Raw genomic sequence first — 27,329 nt, 5'->3', positions numbered from 1 at the left:
ATGCTGCAGCCTCTGGTAGGCCCTGGGTACACCGATACCCTGGATACCTGTGGTATGCTGATACAGGGACTGATAAGGCGGCCCAGTTCCAATTAGTGGATGCACCTAATGTACATGTGTGTTAATCTCGAGAGAGAACAGCTAGGCTGTGGGTCTGATTGGCAGGCCCACAGCCAGGGAAAGTCGTAAACCAATGAAGCAAAAGCAAAAAATCTGGGTGATCATAGGATTGCAGACCCTACTCTCCTACAGGCCCAATTTCGCTGGCCACCAGGAGTCGTCCTATGGGGAGATGTTGCTCCCAAAGATGAGTACCTCTGTTTTGTCGGTGTTTAGTTTGAGGCATTTGTTTTCCATTCAGCTGGCTATGCATGGTCATGCATCTGTACAAATTTGTTTTGGAGTTAGTGAGGTTTGAAGATAGGGAGAGGATGAGCTGAGTGTCCTCAGCGTAATTTAGACCTGGGTGGAGCCGGCGTAGTGCCTCTACGCGTAGCTCCACTGAGTTTGAAAAAAACTCGCAAGACATACAAAGTAGTGGGTTTTTTTATGAAGAAGGACATCTAGGACGCGAGAGGAGCAGGAAGGAGAGCGGCCAAGCAGGGGAGGCAGCAGAAACACAGCTGAGTGCCTTTTTTATATCTTTTTAAAGCATTTGGGAGGGGGGAGGGAGCGACTAACTACGCTCCACTATGGAGGCGGAGTTTTTGCCTACTTCGCGTTCACCACGGAGCACGGAGTAGGCAAATCTCTGCAAACTCTGCTGGCGGAACAGAGTTACCCACCCAGGGTTACGTATGATATGATGTTCATACCACACGATTTGACCAGCGTTGGCAGGGGGGCCATGTATGTAATTGAACAGAGTTGGACTCAGTGAGGACCCTTGGGGAATGCCACAGATGATGTTCTTTGGGATTGAGGTGTAAGGCGGGAGGCGGATGCTCTGGGTTCTTCCGGTGAGGAAGGAACTGATCCATTTGAGGGTATTTCCTTGGATCCCCATCTGATGGAGTCTGTGTAGGAGGGTGTAGTGTGACACAGTGTTGAGGCTGCGAAGAGGTCGATGAGGATCAGGGATGTGGTCTCCCTCTGGTCTAAGAGAGACTGGATGGCATCTGTGGCTGTAATTAGGGCGGTTTCTGTGCTGTGATTAGCAAGGAAACCTGAATGGGATGCATCCAGGGGGTTGTTGATATCTAGCTGGTTGGAGAGCTGTCTGCTTATTGCTTTCTCCAGGACTTTCGCTGGGTACAGTAGCAGGGAGATGGGTCGGTCATTCTTGAGTTCTGCTGGGTCAACTGTAGTTTTCTTTAGCAGAGGTTTTACTTCTGGGTGTTTCCATCCTTCTGGGAAGGAGGCAGAAGTGAAGGGTGAGTTTAGGATGGTGGTGAGTTCCTTACTGACAGAGTTGCTCTTCAGGTTGAACATGTAGTGGGGACAGGGGTCTCGGGGTGCTCCTGAATGGATAGAGCTCATGACGGTAGAGATGGTTTGTGTGGTTAGTTGATTCCACGTAGTGATTATAGTGTTTGAGGTAGAGTCAGTCTTGTTGAGAAGTTCTTTAAAGTTGTTGCTGGTTGGTTACAGTTTGATGGGTTTGTAGATGGTGGTGATTTTGTAGTAGAAGAAGACTTCGAGGGTGTTGCTGTGTTCTCAGTTGCTGAAGGTTTTATGAACTCTTTAATGATGCTGAAGAGTTCCTTGCTATGCTATGGTTGGAGCTAACTTCGAGGCGGTTGGCTAAGGCATTCTTTTTGCTATTTTTCAGGCTATTTATTGAGAGCCACTTTGAGGTTGGCTCAGTTGCTGGGTGTTTTGTTGGTGCACCAGATTCTTTCTAGTCGTTTGCAATTGCATTTGGAGGCTTTTATTTCAGGAGTGAACCAGCTGGTGTGTTTGAAGGGTCTGCTTTGTTTTGCGGGTTTTAGGGGTGCGACTATGTTGGCTCATTCAGTGATTCAGGTGTTAAAATTTTGGATGGCCAGCTTGAGATCGGCAGTGATGTCTGGGGGGATGGTGTTGAGGGTGTTGGTACATATATTTTCCATTACCATGCTCCAGCTCCTATGGGAGGTGCTGGTGTGGTCGGTGGAAGTGTTGGAGGTGGTGAAAATGAAGAAGTGGAAAATTGAGTGGTCGGACCAGGAAGTCTCTGATGTGTGGCTATATTTGATTCTGTTGCTGGCTGTGAAGATCGGGTCCAGAGTGTATCCAGCTATGTGCGTGGGGTTTATGACAATCTGGGTGAGACTGAGTTTGTTCATGCACTCTAATAAGTTTGCCACGTTAGTGTCACTTGGGTCGTTAATGTGGAAATTGAGGTCTCTGAGGGAGATGAAGTTCTTGGAGCAGATGGGCAAGGGGGCTAGGAAGTCGGAGATGAAGAAGGCGGGAGTGGTCTTGGTGGTCTATATACCAAGGAGCTGGCCCTCCTGGTGGACTTGCTGTCTGTGTTGAGTTTGAATTTGGGGGTGGTGTTGTCGTTGGCTGCTGTGCAGTGAAGGGACTCTGTGGACGATGGCTATATCATCTCCGTGTTTGTTGACTCGGTCTAGGTGTATGATCTTGTTGTCACTGGGAGAGGCGGTGGTGAAGTCTGATGCAGAAACGGGGTTGGGCCATGTCTCGGGGAGGAAGATGACATCTGGGTGAGGGAGGTGATGGTGTCCCAGATTACTGTGGCAGGTTTGTGGAGTGATCGGGTGTGGATCAGGAGGCATTGGATTTTTCTTTTTTCAGTGGGTATGGGCCGGGTCCTGGGGGTGGGGGGTCGATATTGCAGGAGAATCAGCAGTGTCAGCAGGAGAAGGGTCCTGATGTTGATATAGGGGAAGTGAGGATGCAGAGGTCACTGCAAGTTCCTGGGATCATGGCGGTTAACTCAGCTCTAGAGTAGCTGTGGGTGGTTAGAGATCCGGGGGTCCTGGAACGGACAGGCGCGGACAGGCGCAGACGGGCTTGCCTTTGGCTCACAGGTGGTGCGCCCACTATGCGGCCGCGCTGCGTCCTCCATTAAGTAGGTTCCTGGGAGGGGACAGGGTGCTGGGCGGGGATAGGGGAAGGCGAGAAGTGAGAAGAGGGTCAGTTTATACGGGAAAGATGCAATGTTACAAAACAGGGGGGAAAGAGTCTCAATAGGCGGGAGAGAAGTTCACAAATAGGCAGGATAAAAAGAAGGTTATGGACGCAAAAAGGAGGCGTGAATTTTATTAGGTGGTAAGAAAACAAGGTTTATGGAGGCAAAAAGGAGACAAAAAGTTAGGCGGAAGGAAAACAAAGTTATGGGGTGAGGTTGAGAGCAGCATTAAGGTGTCTGGCTGAAAGCGGTTGCAGGCTTGATAGGGAGCTCAGCCTGCAGCAGCGGGGGGAGCTGTCCCAGGTACCTGCTCAATGGGGTCACGCTGCATCCTCCATTAGGTAGGTTGCTGGGATGGAGAGGGGTGCTGGGTGGGGTTAGCAGAAGACGGGAAGCGGGAGGAAACAAGAAGTTAAGTTTAGGCAGAAATCAGAAACCACGATTAGGAAAAAGATGCAGTGTTACAAAGCAGGGGTAAAAGAGTCACAATTGGTATGAGAGAGGTTCACGAATAGGCAGGATAAAAAGAAGGTTATAGAGGTAAAAAGGAGGATAACGTTTTATTAGACGGGAGGAAAACAAGGTTATGGAGGCAAAAAGGAGGCAAAAAGGTTAAGTTTAGGTGGGAAAAAAAGATTGTTTCTGAAGGCAAAAAGAAGCAAAAGGTTAGGTTTAGGTGGGAAAAAAAGACTGTTTATGGAGACAACTAGCTTAAAGGTAGGTGGAATGAAAACAAGTTATGGGGAGAGGTTGAGAGCAGCGGCGATGTGTCTGACTAACAGCGGTTACAGGTTTGAGTGGGAGCTCAGCCTACAGCAGCGGGGGAGCTGGCCCAGGGACCAGTAACCACAGCTACAGGTCTGTAATTCAATAATTCACTACCCCAGTTACAGAACTGTAATTCAGTAACCGCAGCTACAGGACTGTAATTCAATAACCGCAGCTACAGGACTGTAATTCAGTGACAGCAGCTACAGGACTGTAAATTAATACCCTCAGCTACAGGGCTGTAATTCAGCTACAGGACTGCAATTCAGTAATTCATTACCGCAGTTACAGGACTGCAATTCAGTAACTGCTGCTACAGGACTGTAATTCAGTAACCGCAGTTACAGGACTGTAATTCAGTAAACACAGCTACAACTCAGTAACTGCAGCTACGTGACTGTAATTCAGTAACCAAAACTACAGTACTGTAATTGAGTAATTCATTACCACAGCTACAGGACTACAATTCAGTAACTGCAGCTACAGAACCGTAATTCAGTAACCACCGCTGGCATAAAATGAAACCAGGGATATTGAGGGTTCTCTGTTTTCCAAGGCCATGATTACAGTCAGGGCCCGCTATGGCCAGTCCGGCCCTGATTACAGTACAAACTTTTACAAATGAACCGGCACAATCTGAAGGGATGGCCGGTGAATGGTAGCTTTGGTAATGAGGGGGCTCAATTTGAGCTAGTGGTTATCGGTTCTCGGCGCCGGCACTTAATTGCCAGAACCTGCACTTATGACAGCTGCCTCACGGTGGTGCTATTTGTCCAATTTAAAGATGAGCAGAAAAACAATTGTTTTTTATTATTCAATATACATTATAAACAACTAGTACCTGCCACCCAAGACATTCTTATATCTCTAGCGGCCTCGACCAGTCTGAATTGTCACACTTGTAGCAGTTTGATGGTTAGTAGTTGAGTAAGTACAATGGAAATGTGTGGTGCTAACTACGGTGGCCTCCTGATGGGGGCCGACACTTATTGTTTTACAAATTAAGCACTGGTAATGACTCCCACTCTTGGTCGCATTAATTGAATCTGCTGACCATCTTACAACTTTCAACAAAAAAAATACGGAAAGAAGGGGGGCAAGTAACAAATATAATTTCATTTATGTATAATTCTAGTTAAGCAATCAAAAGACTTTCAAATATAATTGTGTGTCTTCTTTTATACAGTATTTTTACAGTGTTGCTCTGGAATAAAATGGATTCCTTAATACTTACATGCTTATCCGACCTCAGAAAAAATTTCTGCCCACTCCAATTAATTCCTTCAAAAGACCCCCCAGTTTTTGTGGTGGTCACGAATCAACAATTGTGTTATTTTGTAAAAAAAAAATCTAATATTTAGCTTAATGTGTGTATAGTGGATTTCTTTATTCTAACTGCACTCCAGCAAGGGGTAACACTCATATAATCTTAAAACATATCATTTAAAGAACCATTTCAAGATTTGCAGGCCCAGCATACATCATGTTTTTCCAGCCGAGTTTGAGCAATTTTGCCCGTGATCAGTATTTTCAGTAGACACATTTCTTATGGATTAAAGTTTGTTCTAGGTACATTGAAATGTGGACGCTTTACTGCAATATATTTTCCAAATCCCACAGATAAAGGCTCACTTTAACCGATTAATAATGTGTTCCTCAGGGCTGCAAAGGTCTACTTTGCATCAGAATCCCAATAAATTCCAGCTCGGTGATGCCACTGGCTTAGAGATCTCCTGGTGTGGTGTGAATGATGGTGTGAATGAAGTGGAGCCGTCAGAAAAGTAATCAATCAGAAAGAATTGAATGTAGTAATTTGTTGAATCACAAACTGTGGAGCACTGTGGATTTTAAAGAAAGAGAGCAACCTTCTGCCTTATCAGAAGGAGGCGGAATGCAGCACTCCCTGTGCTTGGAAGTCCAGGTATCAAAGCGCGCAAAAGTCTATTACAATCTGGTTCTCTAGCAGACCATTCTTACAAGTCAGTTGTTGCCTTTTTATACAATATTACATAATCTCCCAATTCCCTCAGACAGGACTATAATAATGATGTTCCTGTATGTAGACATGCTAAGAAAGTGTTCAGTTCCATTCAATTAAATTACATTCAATTCAGTTCAATTTAATTCAGTTCAGTTCAGTTCAATTCAGTTCAATTCAATTCAGTTCAATTCCATTCGATTTAATTAAATTCAGTTCAGTTCAGTTCAATTCAATTCAGTTCAATTCAATTCATTTCAGTTAAATTCCATTCAATTCAGTTTAATTCAGTTCAGTTCAGTTCAATTCAATTTAGTTCAATTCCATTCAATTTATTAAATTCAGTTCAGTTCAATTCAATTCAATTCAATTCAGTTCAATTCAGTTCAGTTCAGTTCAGTTCAGTTCAATTCAATTCAATTCAGTTCAGAAGAGAAAATTTAGAAACTGGTCGAAACTCTCTACAGAATCCTGGTCCAACAGCCTTGCCAGCTCACGCCCTTCCCTCAACATGGATCCTAACATAGCCAATCAGGAGTATGAAGAGTGGATCTCTCATTCTCTTGAGATTATTCTCCCCCTTCAAAAAATCACTACACAACGTCTACAAAAATCCGCCCCGTGGTTCTCTGAGGAACTTAGGGAAAAAAAGAGGCATTGCAGGAAATTGGAAAGACGTTGGCGACTCGACTTTCTTTCAAGTGACAAAGCTCTTTACAGAAAGGCAATTAGAGCCTATAAAAATGAGGTTAAACTCGCCCAAGCAACTTATTTTTCCACTCAAGTTTTGCGGGCTAAATCTAAACCCAAGGAAATCTTTCAAGTAGTAAAGAGTCTCACTAAACCTCCTCCGCCGTCCACGCTACCTTGTAAAACGCTAACGCATTGTAACAACCTGGCAGCCTTTTTTCACCAAAAAGTTCTCCAAATATATTCTTCCTTTTCTGCCACTGACTCTCATGTGGTTTCTCAGACATGGCCCTGTTATGCGGAATTTTCTCCTCAATCCTTGGCCACCTTGGAATGTTTCCCTATGTTGGAACAGGACTCTTTGGAGTCTTTAGCACGGCAAGTGAAATCCGGATCACCTTGTGACCCTGCCCCTCCAAAGGCTATGATTTCGGTTATTCAGGCGGTTCTCCCTACCATCAAGAATCTCCTCAACGCTTCCATCATTGCCGGCATAGTCCCAGCACACTGGAAGCAGGCTATGGTCCGTGCCTTGCTAAAAAAAAAACAATCTGGATCCTGGCGATTTTAGTAACTATCGCCCCATTTCCTGCTCCCTAGAATAAGCAAGATCTTGGAGAAGCACATCAATATCCACCTGACGGCTTTTCTGGAGTCCAACCAGCTGCTGGATAACACCCAAACAGGTTTCCGATCAAAACATGGGACGGAGACCGCCTTATTGGCGGTAACCAAAGAAACCAGAAGGATCTTGGATCAAGGAGGGTCAGTGGCAGTGATTCTCCTTGATCTAAGCGCAGCTTTTGACACTGTTAGCCATGATGTGCTTCTCTGCCGCCTCTCTGAAATAGGAATTTCGGGCAAGGCTTTATGCTGGTTTAGATACTTCTTAAGTAGGGCTCCCGGTTTTATGGTATTGATTTTTTTGCCATTTCCGTCTGTATTTATCCATATTTATTTTTTGGGCATTTTTTCTGTATTTATCCGCATTTATTTTTGCCACAAGCTAAAGACGACGCTACAGCTAGTATTTTTCCACATTTATTTCAGTCCCCAAAAACACATGTGCAACTGCTTGTACACGGACACAAGAGCCGAGGGAACCACAAACTAAATGGCAACGAACTCGACACACACCGATCACAATGCAAAAGGGACACCACAAGCCACCAGGCTGCAGACAGACATGGGGTTAAGTGTGCGTCCAGCTACAAGAGTTGGATCTAGGACTAGTTGTTGCAGACCCAGAACATTGAAATTGCCAGCAAGAGCCAGCGTCCAACTGCTAGTGAAATGTGTAACTGTGTAGATTATGCCCATAATTTACAATGCTGTTACCTGTTCGTTGTAACTGTTTTATGACCATATATCTTAAGGTGACATTTAAAATGGCCATGGCCTCATAATCCTACTCGGTAACATGATTGGAGGCCCGTGGGCAGAGCTGCATTATTCACAGTAAACAAAGAACAAGAAAATGAGCTCATAAAACCGAATGCACAACATGTATAGCTGATAACCCCTACAGGTCACATGAATTAGCTTCCTAATGGGACAGAGCTGATTTACCCATTTATAAACCGGAGGCCGAGGGCGTAATTTACAGCGGGTAGTGAACAAACTCAGAGCGCTGAGGGACACAAAAAACACTAATTAAAATGCCAGGACATCATTGTATATCATTGATCAATACAGGCATGGGTAGCAAAATAATGCACTAGTCATTATATTGAAATAGTTTTGCCTCCTTTGTGCTGTAAAAAAAATATATATTGATATTATAAATTATGCTGTACATTCAGATGACGCTCGTTACAACCCCCTCACAAGAATAACAAATGCTGTTCACCCTGTCTCGATTCAGATTGTTGCACTGCTGGTTATCTATGGAGCAGGCACTCATCCGGCTGAACTACCTTACAGAATATATCATAACAGGTGTTGTACTAGACTTCAAAAACATTTGGAAGTGAGTTCAGTTGAAAATCTGGTGGTGCTAGTCGAAGTGGAAGTCTAATACGGAGGTATGCTAATGCTCTATCCCAGAGGAGCCGTTTGCTACTGAGAAGGAATCATTACAGCGCTGCATCCTGCCAAGAAGCGCTGTGCTAGCTTTCAAATCTAAGCAGCGCGGACACATACTACCTGACACAGAGGTGCAATTAGAGCCAAATTTCGGGGTGGGGGCTACTGGGGTGGGGGTTTGATTCTCCCAGCAATATGCAGAGCGGAGATGCACGGACGCTTAGAAGGGGTGAGAAAACACAACAAAGCCGCGTTAGCAAATAATTGGTCTTTTAAAGACCTGTGAAGTACCCGGGTGTGGCTGTGTGTGTGCCGGGGGAAGCAGTCTCAGCTGGGCTTACACACACGATGGGGGAGGAGGTCTGAAGCTCTGTGAGCCCAATGGCATTGCGCGCCATTAATCTGTCCCCGGAGGCCACAGAAATACACTTGCGGAAAAGATGTTGAATTCAAAAGAAGGGCTGGGGCAGCAACAAAAGGAACAGGGGAGTGGCTGAAGTACAGCAGCCTGGCAAAATTTACTAGTATTTTGCCGTTTTTACATATGACTACAGACAAAGGAAAAATTGTTTTCCGTCTGTATTTATATGTAAAAATCCGTTTAAACGGAAAACCGGGAGCCCTATTCTTAAGTAATAGATCTTTTCAGGTTTTCGAGGGAGACATCGTTTCCTCCAGTAAACCTCTGAGCTGTGGGGTCCCTCAGGGCTCATCTCTAAGCCCTGCATTATTCAACATCTATATGTGACCACTGGCTGAGGTCGTCCGCCCATTTGGTATTAAGATAGTTTCCTACGCGGACGATACTCAGCTAGTGGTATCCCTGGCACAGGAGAATAGCGGCTCCTCGCAAAGGGGACTACGGGATTGTCTGGAGGATGTGAAAGTATGGATGACGAGATCCTTCCTTAAACTTAACAGGGACAAAACGGAGCTGATGCTTCTGGGGCCTGTCGCCCCAACATCTTTCGACTCTCTTTGGCCCCCCTGCCTTGGCACTCCACCGGCATCCAAGGATAATATAAAAAGTCTGGGAATATGGCTGGACAAAGCCCTAACGTTCAACACACAGGCTACGAAGTTGTCTGCGACCTGTTTTGGCCTACTTAGGATGCTTAGAAAAGTGCTCCCACTATTACCCATGGAGGCCAAGCAAGTCGCTGTACAGGGTCTGATTCAGTCTCGACTGGACTTTGGCAACTCCTTATACCTTGGTGCTCCTGACTATACCCTCCGTAAGTTGCAGACCGTTCAAAGCTGTGCCGCTCGCACATTATTACAGCCGCCACGGAAATTATCAGCTAAACCCGGACTGAGGAGCCTGCATTGGCTTCCGGTCTGCCAAAGAATCTCCTTTAAAGCACTGTGCATTGCCCATCAGGCCTTCTGGGACAAAGGACCGGCAATTTGCCGAAACCTTATTACTCATTACCATCCTAGAAAACACCTCCGCTCCAGCCAGGCTTTTCTAGCAACAGTACCCAGGATTAGGAGAACACGGGCCGGTGGCAGGATGTTTTCATATAATGTCGCCAAGCTGTGGAACCTCTTGCCCCCTCAACTCAGATCCAATCCCAACCTTTCCTCATTTTGAAAACATTTAAAGACCTTTCTCTTCACCTCCCAAAATTAATTTCCTTGAATCGTTTCGGGCGCCCCCACCTCACTCTTCAAGTAGCGCTTGGACGCCTTAGGGCAACAATTTGCGCTTTATAAATCCACTTTTCATTTCATTTCATTTCAGTTCAGGTCAATTCAGTTCAGTTCAGTTCAGTTCAGTTCAATTCAATTCAATTCAATTCAATCCAATGCAATTCATGGGAACGTGTAAAGTGCATGGCTACCCAGAAGGGTTCTCCCGGCACTAGCACATTGTTCAGAATTAAACAAATAGGTTTTTAGATGGTTCCTGAAACACTCTTGGTCTTCCATCTTCCATAAACTGACGGGCAGAGCATTCCATAATTTACCTACCAGATAGGAAATGGACTGGCTTCCACTTCTCACTTTCTGAACCACCGGGATCGTAGCCAGATGTAGGGTGGAGGATCTCAAGAATCTAATAGGGCTATCTGATCGCATCAAATGATGTAACAACAAAGGGCCCTTTTTATAATAAGCTCAATAAGCAATAAAAAAGGCACTTCAATTGGAATGTCTATTTTATGAGTAGCGAATGCAGAGAAGCCAATGCACTAAAGAAAGATTCATGCTTCGGTATCTTTAAAAGCAGATGAGCTGCTGGATTTTGATCTAACGTAGTCTTCTCAGGACATATTGCGGGCATCGTCAGTAAAGAGAATTACCGTAGTCCAGGTGTGAAAGAACCAGTGCCTGAACCATAATCCTCCATGAAGAGGAAGGTAAAAAATGTAATATCTTTCTTAGCATTCTCAGAATGCTGGCTGCTGGTTTTCGCACCTGGATCTCAAAAGTAAGCATTTCCACAGATGTGTGGTTTTCTGAGAACTCTAAACCTTCTACTGAAAAGGATTGAAACAGCAAGCCTGCAATTGCTTTATCGAGGTGATCATCATAGGGTTCTTGGAAGAAGATTAGGAAAACATAAAACGATCACGTCGAAGGCTCAGCTACAACGCAATGTAGACCGGTCGCATTCTTTACATTGCATAGTTGATGCGCATTTGGGAACCAGATTCTTTCTGGTGGCCACCTCCCTCATTGTATAAAAATTATGATTAAAGTCTCCTCATTTCATCACGGGAACTAGTAACATTTCTTTTGTGTCGGTCTAATCAATTTTGAATGTCTCCAAGTCGTCAGGTCAAGAGCACAACATATGACCTCCACTCTGGTGCTCTTATTTCCACATCAGCCAATCTTTTATTTAACTTTTAGGTAGTCACAATTTTCAGATTGGATTAAACCTATTTCCTTGATTATTCACCAGGATCTCTACAAAATTTCACGCCCTTTATGATTAATACAGCTGTTATTGCAAATCTTGGTCTCCAAATGAAGAACTGTTGGCTGTGATTATGACACTGTATTTCTCCAGGGTTTCATAAGAGTTGGGCCATTAATAGCCCAGAAACAGTGCACAGCTGCATTATTACCTGGAAAACATAACCCTGGAGAGTCAGTCTTCATTCACGCCACAGTAGGTATCTTTGTTAGTCAGGAGAAACTACGACAGCTCTTTGTCTGTCGTTGGTTAACATGAGAAGACATTGAGCGTCGGTCTCTGGTTGGGACTTAGGGCCATATGTAGGTAGGCTCTGTTTTGCGATTCTCTAATTGCAATTTTTAGGGAATCGCAATTAGAGAATAGCAAAACGCTATGTAGGTAGGATTAGCAATTTTGTTTGCGAATCCCACCTATTCCTTATTTGCGATTCTCTAATTGAGAATCGCAAATAAGGAATACCTTGCCATTCATTCCTATGGGCTAAAAGGCCCATAGGAATGAATAGGAAGACATTCTCAATTTGCGATTATCAATTAGAGAATCGCAAATTGAGAATGCAATTTCAAGGGTGCAAGGGTGTCAACATGACACCCTTTTGCACCCCTGTAATGAGCATGGGTGCACATGTGGCGCACATACATGCACTAAGGGCATGTATGTGTGCCACATGGCACTTTGAATAATGCAAAAAACTGCATTATTGAAAGAAATCGCAAATTACCATCAACCTGAAGTTGGTGGTAATTTGCGATTCCTTAAGCCAAAATAGCACAATTTGGGTGCTTTCTACATTGCATTTAAGGAATCGCTATTTGGGATTCCTTCAATGAATTTGCAAAATAAGGAATCGCAAATTTTGCGATTACTTATTTTGCATGCAGATTTTCCTTCCTACATCCCACTTAGCAAAATTGCGATCGCAAACGCCGAAATTCGGTGAATTTCGGCGTTTGCGATCGCAATTTTGCTTTCTACATATGGCCCTTAGAGAGGTGTCAGATTCTGTAGGTTCTCAAGGTCTTTACTCCAGTGTGCTTTATGGTCATTGCACAGGTTCTTTATTGTAATAGTGACATTTACTGAGGGCTCTGCTTCATTTGTAATTTAAAACAAAACGTAAGTGCCAGGGACAGGTCCTCATCATAAGGTGGGCACTGCATCTTGCACCACACATTGCCCCTGCCAGAACTGCTACGGCAGTACCTACACAACTACTACCATCACACTGCTACACGTGTGACAATACAGACTTTTCAAGGTGCTCAAACCTTAAAGAATGATTTGGGCAACAGGTATTAGGTATATTAAATTAATAAACAGATTTTGTTATGCTCATCTCTAAATTACAGGAACAGCACCACCATCTGGATGCTGTCATAAATGCTGATGCTGACAATTAAGTGCTGGTGGTGGAAACCACCGGAAACCACCAGCTCAAATTAAGTGCTGACTGGGGGACAATGAAGTGCTTTAAGGGTGGGTGTGATTTGATTCTGCGTACAAAGGTTTAAATATCAGGGGTAACTTGTTCATGATAAACGATCTTTCACATGACAGCGCCTTTTCAGGATTCTGAGTCTATAATGCATCCTGGGGGCTGCTCTGGCCTCTGTTCCCCTGAGAGACAGTTAGTCTCACTGGGTTCTACTTCTGTGGCCCGGCTCATCGCAGTGATTACTGAAGGTGTAGCGACATGGAGGAAGGAGACAGCTTGGCTCACAATGGAGAATGACTGAGCCACAAATTGTTTGGTCTCCATTTTGTGTCACAGACTTTCTGTTCATCCTCTACACTTCTCCTGTTTCAGCTTCTCTGCCTCGCCCCTCACCTCTCAGATTGACTTTGTGTTGTGGTTCCATCATAGTGAGGTGGGATTAAATTGGAATTCACACACTTTCAACCCTCTGGTGCTCGTAGGCTATTGTTTCTGGCACGACTCTGGTATGAGTGTTTGAAAGGTTTCAGCACTCCGTCCATCATCTCCTTGTGTTTGCCATGTTCGCTCTAAGTTGGCAGGGTATGCCCAGACGTGGGTCCCTTGCTCAAGTTGCCACTGGATCCAAACTAGCCTGGCTGATGAAGGCTGTTCCACCGAAACCGGTCCCAGGATGCTTGTTTCCAGTCCAGGTAAGACGTGGCTAGGCAGTATGGGCTGGACTGTTCCCATGAGGCACAGGGTCAAAACTGATTTGCATATAGCTGTGTCTGAACTGGGAGGCAAAGTGAGCTAAAAACTGATGATGGATTCAACCCAGATCTGTGACTGGTGGTGAGTGTTTCAAAAGTTCAACACGCCGTCCATCATATCCTTGTGTTTACTTTGTTCGCCCTAAGTTGGCAGGGTATGCCCAGACGTGGGTCCCTTGCTCACTTTGCCACTGGATTCAAGCTAGCCTGGCTGATGAGAGCTGTTAGCCCGAAACCAGTCCCAGGATGTTTGATTCCGGTCCAGGGAAGACATGGCTTGGCAGTTCGGGCTGGACTGTTCCCTTGAGGCACAGGGTCAAGACTGATTTGCATATAGCTGTGTCTGAACTGGGGTGGCACAGTGAGCTAAAGAATGATGATGGATTCAACCCAGACCTGTGACTAGCGGTGAGTGTTTGAAAAGTTTCAGCACTCCGTCCATCATCTCCTTGTGTTTGCTTTGTTCGCCCTAAGTTGGCAGGGTATGCCCAGACATGGCTCCCTTGCTCACCTTACCACTACATTCAAGCTAGCCTGGCTGATGAAAGATGTCAGCCCGAAACCAGTCCCAGGATGCTTGTTTCTAGTCCAGGTAAGACATGGTTAGGCAGATCGGGCTGGTCTGTTCCCATAAGGCACAGGGTCGAGACTGATTTGCATATAGCTGTGTCTGAACTGAGGTGGCAAAGTGAGCTAAAGAATGATGATGGATTCAACCCAGATCTGTGACTGGTGGTGAGTGTTTGAAAAGTTTCAACACGCCGTCCATCATATCCTTGTGTTTGCTTTGTTCGCCCTATGTTGGCAGGGCATGCCCAGACGTGGGTCCCTTGCTCTCTTTGCCACTGGATTCAAGCTAGCCTGGCTGATGAAGGCTGTTACTCTGAAACCGGTCCCAGGATGTTTGTTTCCAGTCCAGGTAAGACGTGGCTAGGCAGTATGGGCTGGACTGTTCCCATGAGGCACAGGGTCAAGACTGATTTGCATATAGCTGTGTCTGAAATGGGGTGGCAAAGTGAGCTAAAAACTGATGATGGATTCAACCCAGATCTGTGACTGGTGGTGAGTGTTTGAAAAGTTTCAACACGCCGTCCATCATATCCTTGTGTTTGCTTTGTTCGCCCTAAGTTGGCAGGGCATGCCCAGACGTGGGTCCCTTGCTCACTTTGCCACTGGATTCAAGCTAGCCTGGCTGATGAGGGCTGTTAGCCCGAAACCGGTCCCAGGATGCTTGTTTCCGGTCCAGGGAAGACATGGCTTGGCAGTTCGGGCTGGACTGTTCCCATGAGGCACAGGGTCAAGACTGATTTGCATATGGTCAGGTCTAAACTGGGGTGGTGTGGTGAGCAAAAGAATAATGGATTTAACCCAGATCTCTTGACTGGGGTGAATGTTTTGATTTCTTCTGCATTCCGTCCATCAATTGTGTGTCCTTTGCAGTGTAGAGGTGTGGCAGTGCGGTTCTCCTTCAGTTCACCATCTTAGTAGATATGGTGCATTTCTGCTCTCTCCCTTTCATGCAACACACCACCACACAAGTTGCTTTCCTGCGTTGTGTAAAAGGTTAGTAAATCCAGGCTCTTAAGTCAAGGTTTCAGGATATTCATTTAAAAAGGGGTGCCGTTCGAAGTCAGAGGGAGCCTGGTGCGTGTTATAATCCTGCTGAAAAACCATCTTTTTTAAAACTGACACTTTGAAGCTGAAAGCGGGATCCTATCGTTGTGCATAGACTGCGGGAGGACATCGCGGACGGGACTGCGAGGACCAGCAGCCCGTAAAACCGCTCAGCTGTGTCCTCTTCCCGCCCCAGTTGTTGCCGCCTGAGCCTTCATAAGCGACTCACCGCCCCCGCTTCGCGGGAGCCGTTCGAAGTCAGAGGGAGCCTGGTGCGTGTTATAATCCTGCTGAAAAACCATCTTTTTTAAAACTGACGCTTTGAAGCTGAAAGCAGGATCCTATCGTTGTGCATAGACTGCGGGAGGACATCGCGGACGGGACTGCGAGGACCAGCAGCCCCGTAACACTGCTCAGCTGTGTCCTCTTACCGCCCCAGTTGTTGCCGCCTGAGCCTTCATAAGCGACTCACGGCCCCCGCTTCGCGGGAGCCGTTCGAAGTCAGAGGAAGCCTGGTGCGTGTTATAATCCTGCTGAAAAACCATCTTTTTTTAAAACTGACGCTTTGAAGTTGAAAGCAGGATCCTCTCGTTGTGCATAGACTGCGGGAGGACATCGCGGATGGGACTGCGAGGACCAGCAGCCCCGTAACACCGCTCAGCTGTGTCCTCTTCTCGTCATTTCCGCTAGCAGCAGGAATAAACTTGACAGAGTATCCCGCTACGCGGTCGCGCGCGGTCGCGCGCAGGGAGAAGCCCGGGACAAGGGCGGGACCGTTTGTGGCTGTTAGTGGCCGGTTGAGGCCGGGCTGGGCCATAGACTTTGTGTCCACTGATCCTGAGACATTGTGATTACGTAGTTGGAGCCATAGCATCATATCTAACGATTTATCTCTTCGTTGGTAGTATTTAAGGTACCAATTACATCACAGTTCCTTGAAAGTGTCACTTCTGTGCTGTTCACTGTTCCTTTTACAGTATAGCTTTAAGGGTGGATTATTGTATATATAATACGCTCCTAACCAGTTGTTACATTTGCTCGGGTGATAGCGTAATTATGGTAAAGCATTGTCTTGTATCTTGTACCCCCACCTCAAAGCAAAAAGTGGCTTCTATTCCCCAATTGCCTAGCTTAACTGCAATAGATCGCATGCTACAGAAGACGATTGGGGCGGTAGCAAATGCTATTGAAAGCACAGAGCGCCGTCTTTCCCTCCCCCCTGGCTCTCTACCCCCTTTCTTGTTTGCAAATGTTTCGGATCCTAATCTAAACTCACAGGATACATTGTTAGCATCATCTTCTGTTGCTTTCCAAGGGGCCCATCAAGGTTCGATTAACCAGGATATAATCTCTATTATGGACAACACATCTCTAGAGTTTCTTCCCCTACCTTCTAGGTTATCAGTATCACCCAATCTCTCCCAAAATGAAGTTAATACTGACAGTTTCCCACAGGTTCCTGATCCTATAGCCATTAGGCGCCCAGAGACCCCACTAAGCCCTATTTTGCTTCCTGACTCAAGGCCCAGCTTAAGTCACGCTAGTTCACATGTGACCACTAGAGGTCAAAAGGCTAGGCGTAGGACACAGCTTACTGATGGGGAATGTTTAAACCCAAAACGTGCTAAGGGGGCCAAAGGCGGTAACAAATTAAAGAAAGTGACTGCCAACCAGAATTTGTTTAAGGAAATGAACTTTGTTAATAGCAAAGTAACTGATATAGTTCCCATTTCTGATAACGGAAGTCCTATGTTAGCCGATGCAGGCTTTTGGGAAAGAATGGAGACTATTGTTAAAAAACTTTGTAATGCCCAAGCAAGCAGTATGCCGCCTACTGTTAATATTGTTCCATCGCCTAATGCCAATTCTAATCCAGAGCACCTTTTGGGTCCAGTTAATGAAATTCTTTCTATTGCCCATATTGAACAAATCTTGAAGTCTCTTATGTTGCCAGTGCTTGAGAGAATTAAGGTTTTGACCGAGCGAGTAGACCATTTTGAACAAAGCATTCTTGATAACTTTTTCTCGGTCAAGTCTTTAATCAAATTACACGCTAAAAATGGCGCTGACGTTGCTGAGCAGCAACGACCCACTGTGGTGGACAACTCAGAATCAGCTAATTATGTGTCCTCAAGCCAAAGAGATGGATCCGAATCCCGGGGCGGAAGTAATTCTCCTGATCTGGTTGCACAAAATAATAAAGGTAGTAAACCAACTATGCAACCATTGTATAAGGGGAAAAAGGGAACTAGTGGGAGTGTACCTACATCTAGTCATACAGGTGGTCATACTTGTAATTCTGTCTCAAGGCAGGGGGAAAATTCACCTAGATCATCTTATAAACCTGCTTTGGCTGACAATGATGATATGACCTCCCTACAAATTAATTTGCCCCCTGCCTGTATGCCCTATGCTGTTGTCCTCACTGGAGTCCCACGGCTAGCACCGGATAAATTGGAATCTTATAGTGAACTTAAAAATAAAACCACATTCTGGCTTAATAATAATAGACCTCTTTCAAGGCAATTGGATGGACAAATTCTTTTCCTTAGACGAATTGGTTGGGTGGGGAGAAGGGCCAAGGATATTCCAGGGGACTGCATACTCGTTAACTTTAGGGATCCCCGTGTTGTAAGGTCCATTTGCAACCAGCAGAATGCTGATGATGGTACTGGTATTGGTACATTTGGTTTGGGATATTTTTATCCTCAGCCCCCACACCAACTATCAGGACCATGCAATGGATCAAACACTAGGGGAAGGCTTGTTGAGGATTTTGAGCATTTACCCGCTGACTCTCTTAGAGGTGTAGCTAGTTGCTGCACCAGAGATACGGGGTATTGACCCAGTGGCTATGCATTTCCCCCTTCCTTGCCTTTTGACAAAGATAAGGCACATTCTCTTTGGCCATCCCCTAGCTCGCTTATTTTTCCTCCCCCTTGTATATCTAGAATGGGGGTTGGTTTTAGTCTAGTATCCCAAGCTATAGAGTCTAATTGTCGGGGTGTTGAGTTGGAGGCATCAATCATTAAATCTAATCCCGAGGCAGGGCTAATTACCAACAGAGAAAATCTTGCAGACTTTGTTGCTAACAGTACCATTCCTATAGTCAAATCTGTTGCCCAGAGACTCGTATGTTCTTTGAATATTCCTCCCTCACTGATCTTGGGTTCAGTACCAGTGGTAGCGCAAATGAATTTACCCAGTGTAATGTCTGAAATCTCTCAGGAGGCAGTAGTGGGCGACCCCATATTGAAGATAGCCAGCTGGAATGTTGCAGGTATCTCCAGGAAGTTAGATCTTCCGGATTGGAATATTTTGATGAAAACATTCCAGATCTGTATCTTCCAGGAGACCTGGGCTTTTGAACCAAATCATAGAGTCGGTTATACCACTTTCTTTATACCAGCGGTACCCTCACCCCTTGGGAGGGGCCGCCCTTCGGGTGGACTCCTCATTTGGGTGAGCATTTCACTGGGTTGCATTATCAAACAAAAACAATCCAACTCACAAGATATATTATGGATAGCACTTAAAGGTCCCAATGGGGGTAAATCCCTTGATATATTTAATATATACGCAAGGGGGACTAAAGGTGGTTCCCCTTCTCCGACAGTCGCATCACTAGAAAGTGTACTTAGAAGTTGTTATGCTGACACGCAAGTCTTGGTCGCAGGGGACTTTAACTGTACTTTCGAGCCCCTTGCGGCCGAGGATATTTTAGATCTTAATGTGGATGATGCTAGGAGGGGTATTCCATTACTAAAAGTGCACCCAATAAAAAGATGGACCCAAAGCGCGATCCAAATGAATGGACTAACTGTGGAGTTTGGGTTGCGAGCAGCTAATGGCCGCACCGCTTCAGATCCTTTCGGGGCTCATACATACAATAGGGTGAACCATTCGTCGAGGATCTATTATATTCTCCTCGACTTCGAATTGTGGCATAACGTGCTAGATATGGCTATATTACCAACTGTAGACAGTGACCATAATCTTCTTTCCTTAAGCCTAAAGCAATTATGGCTGAACAGGATTGGTTCAATATTACCAATTGAAACAATGTCCACCACGAAAGTCACTGTATCCAATTGTGGCAGGCGCCTAAAGTGGTGCAAAGTCGCTCTGGATCAAGAGAAAATCCAATCTATCGGAGCCTTGCTGGTAGCCTCCCAAAATGAGTTGGATGTGATTGGTTCAGATTGTTATGATCCCTCAAGATTAACGGCTGTATTCCATAATACCGTTAAGATGATAGGAAATTGTTTTTTGGTACAAACACGAAGTGGGGTTGGGAGTGGTATTAAGAGGCTTATGGGTGAGCAAAGATGGTACACCCCCAAATGCAGGAAAATGAAAAATGCTCTAATTAAAGCAATAAAAACAAAGTCACAACCCTTAATCCAACAAGCAAGGAAAGAGTATAAACTGGTGATAGTAAATGCTAAAAGGGAGTGGGAGGACCAGTACTGGCAATCATTGAAGGAAGCCAGTGCAGGGAGGAACCCGGGTCTTTTCTGGAAGACTATCAAAGATAGGAACAACCCTGATAGTTATCTTATCACATGTAACATCACCGCCCAGTCGTGGGTCGAACACTTTTCCAAATTGTATGTGGCCCACCAGGGAGTTGCTGGTGATCTAGATACGCCCCTCTTCTATATGCCCCTAGGTGGTAATACATCGCGTTCCTTTTCTGTTAAGGAAGTGGAAAATGCGATTAGTCGCATTGTACCCCAAAAGGCAGCAGGCCCAGATGGCATACCTGGAGATTTGTTCCGTTCCGACCTGTCCAAATGGGGGAAATTCATTCATATGCTACTTGTAGCTATTGACAATGGTGCCGCTATTCCTGAGTCTTGGAAGGGGGCTGAGGTCGTCCCTATTTTTAAAAAGGGGTGTAGAGACGACCCCTCCAATTATCGTCCAATTAGTTTATTGGACTCTTCCCAGAAGGTCATTGGTAAAGTGGTTCTTGAGAGAATCCTACAATGGGTTGAAGATCATGGGATTCTCTCTGAGTACCAAGCAGGATTTCGGGCTGGAACGGGGACCATAGAGCAAGCCTTTAGATTGATGTTACTTTACTGGAAAGTTGTTGTTATAGGCAAAGGCAGCCTCTATCTTGCGTTTATAGATTTAAGGACTGCCTTTGACCTTGTACCTCGGGAATGTCTTTGGAGAGTGCTGATGGACATGGGGATCCCACCAAATATTTTATCAATCCTAGTGAGACTCCACATTGACAATTTTGCACAAGTGAGGTGGGGTTCCGAGGGCCAAAAAACCACAAGAATTCCAGTGGAAAGAGGGGTCCGCCAGGGATGCGTCCTTGCTCCCACACTTTTTTCACTATACGTTAATGGAGTGGTAGACCATCTGTTGTCAATGCCAGCTGACGCGCCCTCATTGGCGGGGAAACGAATTCCTACCCTCTTATTCGCTGATGATGCACTCTTAATATCTAAGACCCCGGTGGGTCTCCAAAGCCTCTTGGATAATTTCCAGGCCTTTTGTACTAAGCGAGGGCTCGTAATAAATACAGACAAGACCACATTTTTGGTGTTGAATCCCCCAAAAAAACTTGGACGCCCTCCAGTACTCAACCACGTACCGTTAGAAAGGGTCACTGTTTTTGATTATCTAGGTATACATTTATCTGACACCCTGCAGTGGTCCCCGCATCTTGCTAAAATGTTGTTATCTCATAAGAGGGTTAATGGGGCGCTCCTTAAAGAACAGCGCTCCTCTCTAATTAGACCAATTGCTCCTGTTATCGACATTTATAAAGCAAAGGGTGTAAGCTCTGCCCTTTATGGGGCCGAGCTGTGGGGTTTGTCGAATACCAACCACTTGGTCAAGTTGGAAAACAAATTATTAAGGGAGCTTATGTTACTCCCCCAGAGCACACCAATGGTACCCTTATTGCTTGATCTAGGTTGTCATTCTATCAAAGACCTAGTGAAATTAAGACCATTGCTCTTGTGGGCTCGTCTTTGGCGTGTCCCGGAACTTGCTTCTTATGCCAAGGGTTTATCAGAGGTTATGTCACTTGCAGGATGGCATAAAATAAAGTGGTTAAAAGATGTTAAATTTCTACTTGGCGAATTGGGCTTGAATGAAGCCTGGCTAAGTAGGTCCTCCCCCCCAAAGGCAACACTCAAAACATTGTACTGGAGATGGGTTGCATCGAGAGTTACCTCTGAATCTAATCCTGGCAGGCTAACGGAGGAATTCTTAAAAATAAAAGACGTGGCATTTCGAGAACCTTATCTAGACTTTGTCTTGAAACCTGCAGATAGGGCTTTGTATTTTAAATTTAGGGTGGGGATTCTTCCAGTGTGTGCATTTACTGCCCGCTGGAAACCCCCATTCCAAACAACACCGTACTGTCCTATCTGTAAACATAAAGTAGAAACTGTTGCCCATATTCTGTTTGCCTGTCCGGCATATGCATTTCCACGGAAAAGTTGGCTGAAACCAATTTGTAGACTGTTAGGCACTAGGCATTGCAATGAGGCACTCCGCATCTTAATGTCAGATACACAACCTTTGTTTGTTTGCGGTGTTTCAAAGTTTTTATCATGGACTTGGTCCATTAGATCAAAAAGGCTAGATCAATATGTTTAATATGTATTTTAAAAATGTATGGTTGATATTTGTCTAAATTTGAGCAAATGTTTTAAATCCTTACTGATGTACTATGTTTTTTTTTAATGTTATGCTTTTAAGACATTGTCTGTCGAATAAAGCCTTATTGACTTGACATTTAAAAAGAAGTTGCACACAAGCCACACAAATGAGAATCATTTTTTGGGCTCGGATAGTATCTTGAAAGCTAGTGTGATGATAGCCCTCTAAGGCCATCGTTTGTCGCTCCTGGACACGTGGTGTTTACTAGAAACAGTCTGGCTACAGTAGATCACATCTACAACTGATAGATCTAGATTCAGAGGCCCATGGTCTCTAAATTGCATTATAACGATAAAAAGTATCTATTTTTTTGCTGATTTTCTACAGTCTAAAATGTTGGGTAATCGGGAGTTGTTAGTATCAATCCAAATTCTGAAAGTGAGGGTTAAACAGACATCCAGCTAGCATGCTTGACGCCAGACAGCTCTGGGGCGGTGTTTCCCCGCTAAGCCTGGTAAGGGTTTGAAAGAAGGGCAGCGCCCCTAGACGGATCAAGCCGCTACAAGAGGAACCACTACCCTTTTGTGGAACCAACGGTGGACCTCCTGGCACTGGGCCTCCTGCCTGGCACTACACCAGCCACCTGGCACTAGGTCTGCCAGAGCCACCAGCCCACAGGATGCCAGAGAAAGTGCAGAGGATGGGAGAAAAATCGTCCAACCCAGACCTACCAATTGCTTGTTTAGGCATTATGGGGTGGCATGCAGCGGGGTCATCAGCCAAGGGCTGCCAACTGAAACAGGGAGGAAGGAGCTGCCTCCACTCTTGGTTGGGATGGCGCTTATATATAAACTTGCAGGGGCATATTTACCAATATGTCATGCAGCACAGCAAATCACCTTATTGCGCTGCGTGACAGGGAAAGGGAATGAATCCACTGTATTTAACATAATACAGCAGTTTTCTGCCCTTTCAATGTGCTGCCTACCGCCAATGCAGACACTCTTGCATCATGGTGCACGGGTGCCTGCATTGTAAGCGGGATTGTTTTTGTGCAGGAGGGGGCACCTTCCTGCACACAAATAATCCCCTAAGGCATTTTCGTTTTTCTATATGTGCTGCAGAATGGAAAAAATGGGAGAACTGAACATATATCTCCTAGTTATGCCTCCCGTGGGGAGGGATAGCAGTTTCAGGGCTTCCATTTATGTTAAATCTGGGACTGCGTCGGAATCCATGGGCTTTGCATAGGAACACCCTTGCACCACCCTTGGAATGCCTCCCTGGAGCAGAGTAATGCAACACAGCGATTTGTGCTGTTACGTTTCTCTAGCTATATCAAGTCACTCAGGGCCACGTAAGGTGGTCGTGCATGGCTTGATAAATCGCGTTCAAGGGTTACGTCGAGCATGCACAGCGTTGGGTGGTGCAAAAGACACACAACCCTTTCATAAGTGTGGTCATCACAGAGTATAGTGCCAACATGCCTGAGACTGCCCAACGCCAGGGCGCACTGCAGAGCCGGTCAGCGCCAATCTGACCATATGTAGCTCAACGGGGGCGCTTATAGCGGCTATGCGGGGACCCAGGGATACCTTAGTTTCAATACGATGTCTTCAGGTGTCTGTGTTGAGACTACCTCTGAGGCGCATGAGTTTCATGCACTTTCCTTGCCCATCCAATCCTGGTCCTGTGCTGAGAACGGCCCCTGGCTGGCAGGGCTCTTGAAATGCCACAGAGGCTTGAGTGAAACACGCCTTCCCACGGAGAAAGGCCCAGGAAGATCTGCTCCTGAACAATTACCACCTGACAATGAATTCCACCTTTCAACAGAGCTTCAATAAAAGATGGGAAACAATGCCTGTCAATCAACGCCCACCGGGGAAGGCACTGGAGCCGCCACTCAAAGGGAGATATTCATAAGGCTCGCGCAGCGCATCAGAGCGCGCGCCTGGAAACGAGCCCGTGGGAGCATCCTTCTGGAATAATCTAAAGAGCACTTCTAAATTTATGCTAACAAAGGAGATGACATTCAATTCTGAAAGATAGGAGTTAAAACTAGAGGGAAAACACGTAATGCAGATTCATTTACTGCAAATAATAGAGAATTCTGGGATGATGTGCAATGTATTCCCTTATTTCATCATATTGTGCGCCTCGTGTGCCAATGGGTTATGCCAACAAACGGGCACTGTGGCCTCGGCAAAGAGAAAGAGGTCTGTGTGATGTGTGCATCCACCGTGGGCACAGCATGGCATCTCTTTGTTACCGGGGAGCTGGCAGCTTGTTAAATCCAGAGCTTGGGTATCATAAAAAAACAAGCATTGAACATGCAATAGGTCTCGCCTTTGATTAAGTAATGGCATTGTATAGCAAAGCAGATGGCTTTAACTTAATAAAAGGCGAGACCTATTGCATTTTTAATGCTTGTTTATGTAAGCTGCATTGCACTGTAACTGAACACGTATCCCATGTTGCAGCGAGCCAGAGACTGCTGCTTTGGTGAGTTAAAGCTTTGTCTCTACTGGAGGGGGAAATCCATATAGGCTCAGTGGTCAAAACTGCCAGAAAGGCACCACTGTGAGTGATTAGCCCTGGTGGCTGCAAATGGCACACCAGAACACCTGTCTGCAGCCAGCCTGGCAGACAGTCGCTGTCGAGGACTAATGCTGCCATCCAGATATGCCTCGCCGACGACCCCAGCAAAAGTCCTGAGAGAGGCTGCTGGGATGGCCCCTGCAGAAGAGGAGCCACTGCTGTGAGGGCGGAAGCCAGTGCCGCACCACCACACACCAGAACTGCTACAATAACCAGTGGTTACATTGCAGGGTGTATTCTGCACCAGCGACAAGAGGCTAAATGTGCACAGCTGACTCACACACTAAGACTTTTGGTCAACGGTGTAAAAAAGCATTGAACTGAGCTACACATTTGATCTGTGAGAGTATGTCAGTCATCTGCACCTGTGATTTATTCTGCCTGAACCCACAGTCTGTTGACCACAGTCGGAGGAAGGGAGATACCAGGAAGATACTGGACAGATTGGGGTGTACGTGTACCACCTCACTGTTTAATACACCTTAGTTTGCAAGCCTGTTTTCCTTTTCCACTGAATTGTGTAGTATTTAGTTCTGCTGTGAGATTAAAGTACTTTCATTTTATGTAAAAGATTAGCACTGGGCTGGACATTATGTTATTGTGTCTGTTGGTTGATTGTTGTATTGTGTTGTAATTGCATTGTGGAAAGGGTTGTACTTGGACCAGTTACCAGAGCCATGGTAGGACAGGCTCCAGGACACCAGTGGCAAGCAACCTCAACCAACATGGTTGGGGCCCAGTTGCACGTGTCTGCCCTGCTGAATTGAGTCGGACGGAGCATAGAATTATGCACCTTCCATTGACTCCTTCTTGATACCAAACAAAATAAAAGTCAATACAAGAAGCACAGTTTTATCTGGTGAGGCTGCCCATTACAGAAGGTTGGAAACCCAGGTGGGTGCAAATCTGAGTCATCACTGTAGTATAACTAGACAACCCAGGGAGAAGTAAAATCACTTGTAGTGTTTCAGAAAACCCTAAGAGGTGTTGAAACAACATTGAGAGTGACTAGAAATATCAGAGAGTTTCTGAAAATAATAATCAGAGGGATGTACAGTGAACATATAAGTGGGTAAAAGAAGGCTTTCCATGACATTAAAACCTCCAAAGTGGAACCGCCTCATTACTCAAGCGGAGAGAAAAAATTATTGTGCCTATTTGACCTTATTTTTCCTTGCTTTGGAAACCATGTATTAGCCATTTTTGTGGCAATATTGTAGACTAATCAAATACATTGAAGGCCCTTATAGGCTTTATAGAGGCAACTAGATCCTCAGTGAATCGGGTTCTAAGGTCAGGATTGAGAAGCCATATATATTTTCAAGGATGCCAGAATTATTGGCAAAGCTATAGGATTTTCCTGTTACAAGAGGGTGCAGAGCTGCCGGCTTAGCGAATATTTGTTTGCGTTGTCATTGTTTATGGCAAAAGCCATCAACATAGGGTCTCAGGGTATTTGCATACTTGAGCATGCATGACAGCCATCTTTCAATTATTTGTTTTGTTATACTGTATCACAAAAAGCACTCCATGACAACTGTTTTATATGCATACACATTCGCACAGATGGCAACCATTATGGAGTCGTTTTATGTGATAACGGACAACAAAAAGCATTGAAAGACACTCGCCAAGCGTGCACATGTATGTACACACAAGGACAGCCATCTTCTTTGTTATAATGTATTATTAATGTAGTGTTAAAATATGGCAAACTGAAATTTTCCAGCAGCAACCTACTAATAATAAAGCATTCATGGGATGCCTCACACATAGAGGCCATGTTGCAATGTGCAGCTTCCAGGCTCTCATTAAAAAAAGCTGAAATCAGGGGCTATGGGGAGGTGGGAGAACAGCTGCAAGCATGGAGAGGCAGAAGAAAAAATAATCCTGCAAGCACTGCAGTGCATTCAGGAACTCCATGAGAGGCAGAAGGACACACCAATGGTCGATACATTGAGGTGAGAGAGCCATCTACCTGGAAGCTAATCTAAGATATGATTGGCATTGTCTCAACCAATGAAGGAGGTTTAGTGTGATAGAGAAGAATAACAATTTTAGGGCAAGTGGGCATCCATGCAAGCCACAACCAACTGCAGAGCCTTCTGTCGAACCATCAGAATGCTAAAGCACGCGATAAACACGTCACTGAAAATGCTTTGTGGCCTAACGGCTTCCGTACAGCTCAATTGTCTCCACCTCGACTAACGCTTACACAATTGTAAATCGGAGACGGGGTACGGAAAGGGCAACGTGACTCATTTTGATCAGAGCAGTTTGTTTCGTAACGCTGCCACGTCAGCGGCTCTGCTTGCTTGCGGCTCATTCTGCTGTGAGCTAGGTTTGTGTGAAGTCAATGCCAAACGAGGGGAAAAGCAGATCATTATAGGTCGACAGTGCATCTTTAATGCACTCAAACGGCCAGTAAAAATGCAATACATCTCCATTGGAGTGCTGCAGAGGCCATGGCACTGGGGAGCGGCTGCCATTTTGAATTATGAAGAGCCTATTTTCATGAGAGGCTCTGACAGCGTTTACATCATTTTCAGATTCGGTTTTTCATCAAGCTCGCTAATCTCGCTGCCCGCCGCAGACACAATGCAAGGGTTGAATTGTGTTCAAATCATGACACTGCAGTGGGTCTGTTGGTTTGGGTTATTTTGGTATTGTCTCAAAATTCATTCATTAGGTCTATGTCAGGTTAGTTACATAACAACATGGCCGGAGACCAGTTATGCACACACTTAATTAATTTAAGTACAGAAGAAAGAACAAGCATACAAAAAAAGTTTTTAAAAAGTGCGGCAAGCTAATACTAAACCTTCGGT

Source organism: Triturus cristatus, chromosome 2_2 (genome assembly GCF_964204655.1).
Source record: "Triturus cristatus chromosome 2_2, aTriCri1.1, whole genome shotgun sequence".
In the NCBI taxonomy this organism is placed as follows: Eukaryota; Metazoa; Chordata; class Amphibia; order Caudata; family Salamandridae; genus Triturus; species Triturus cristatus.
Note: the sequence above shows the minus strand (reverse complement) of the source record.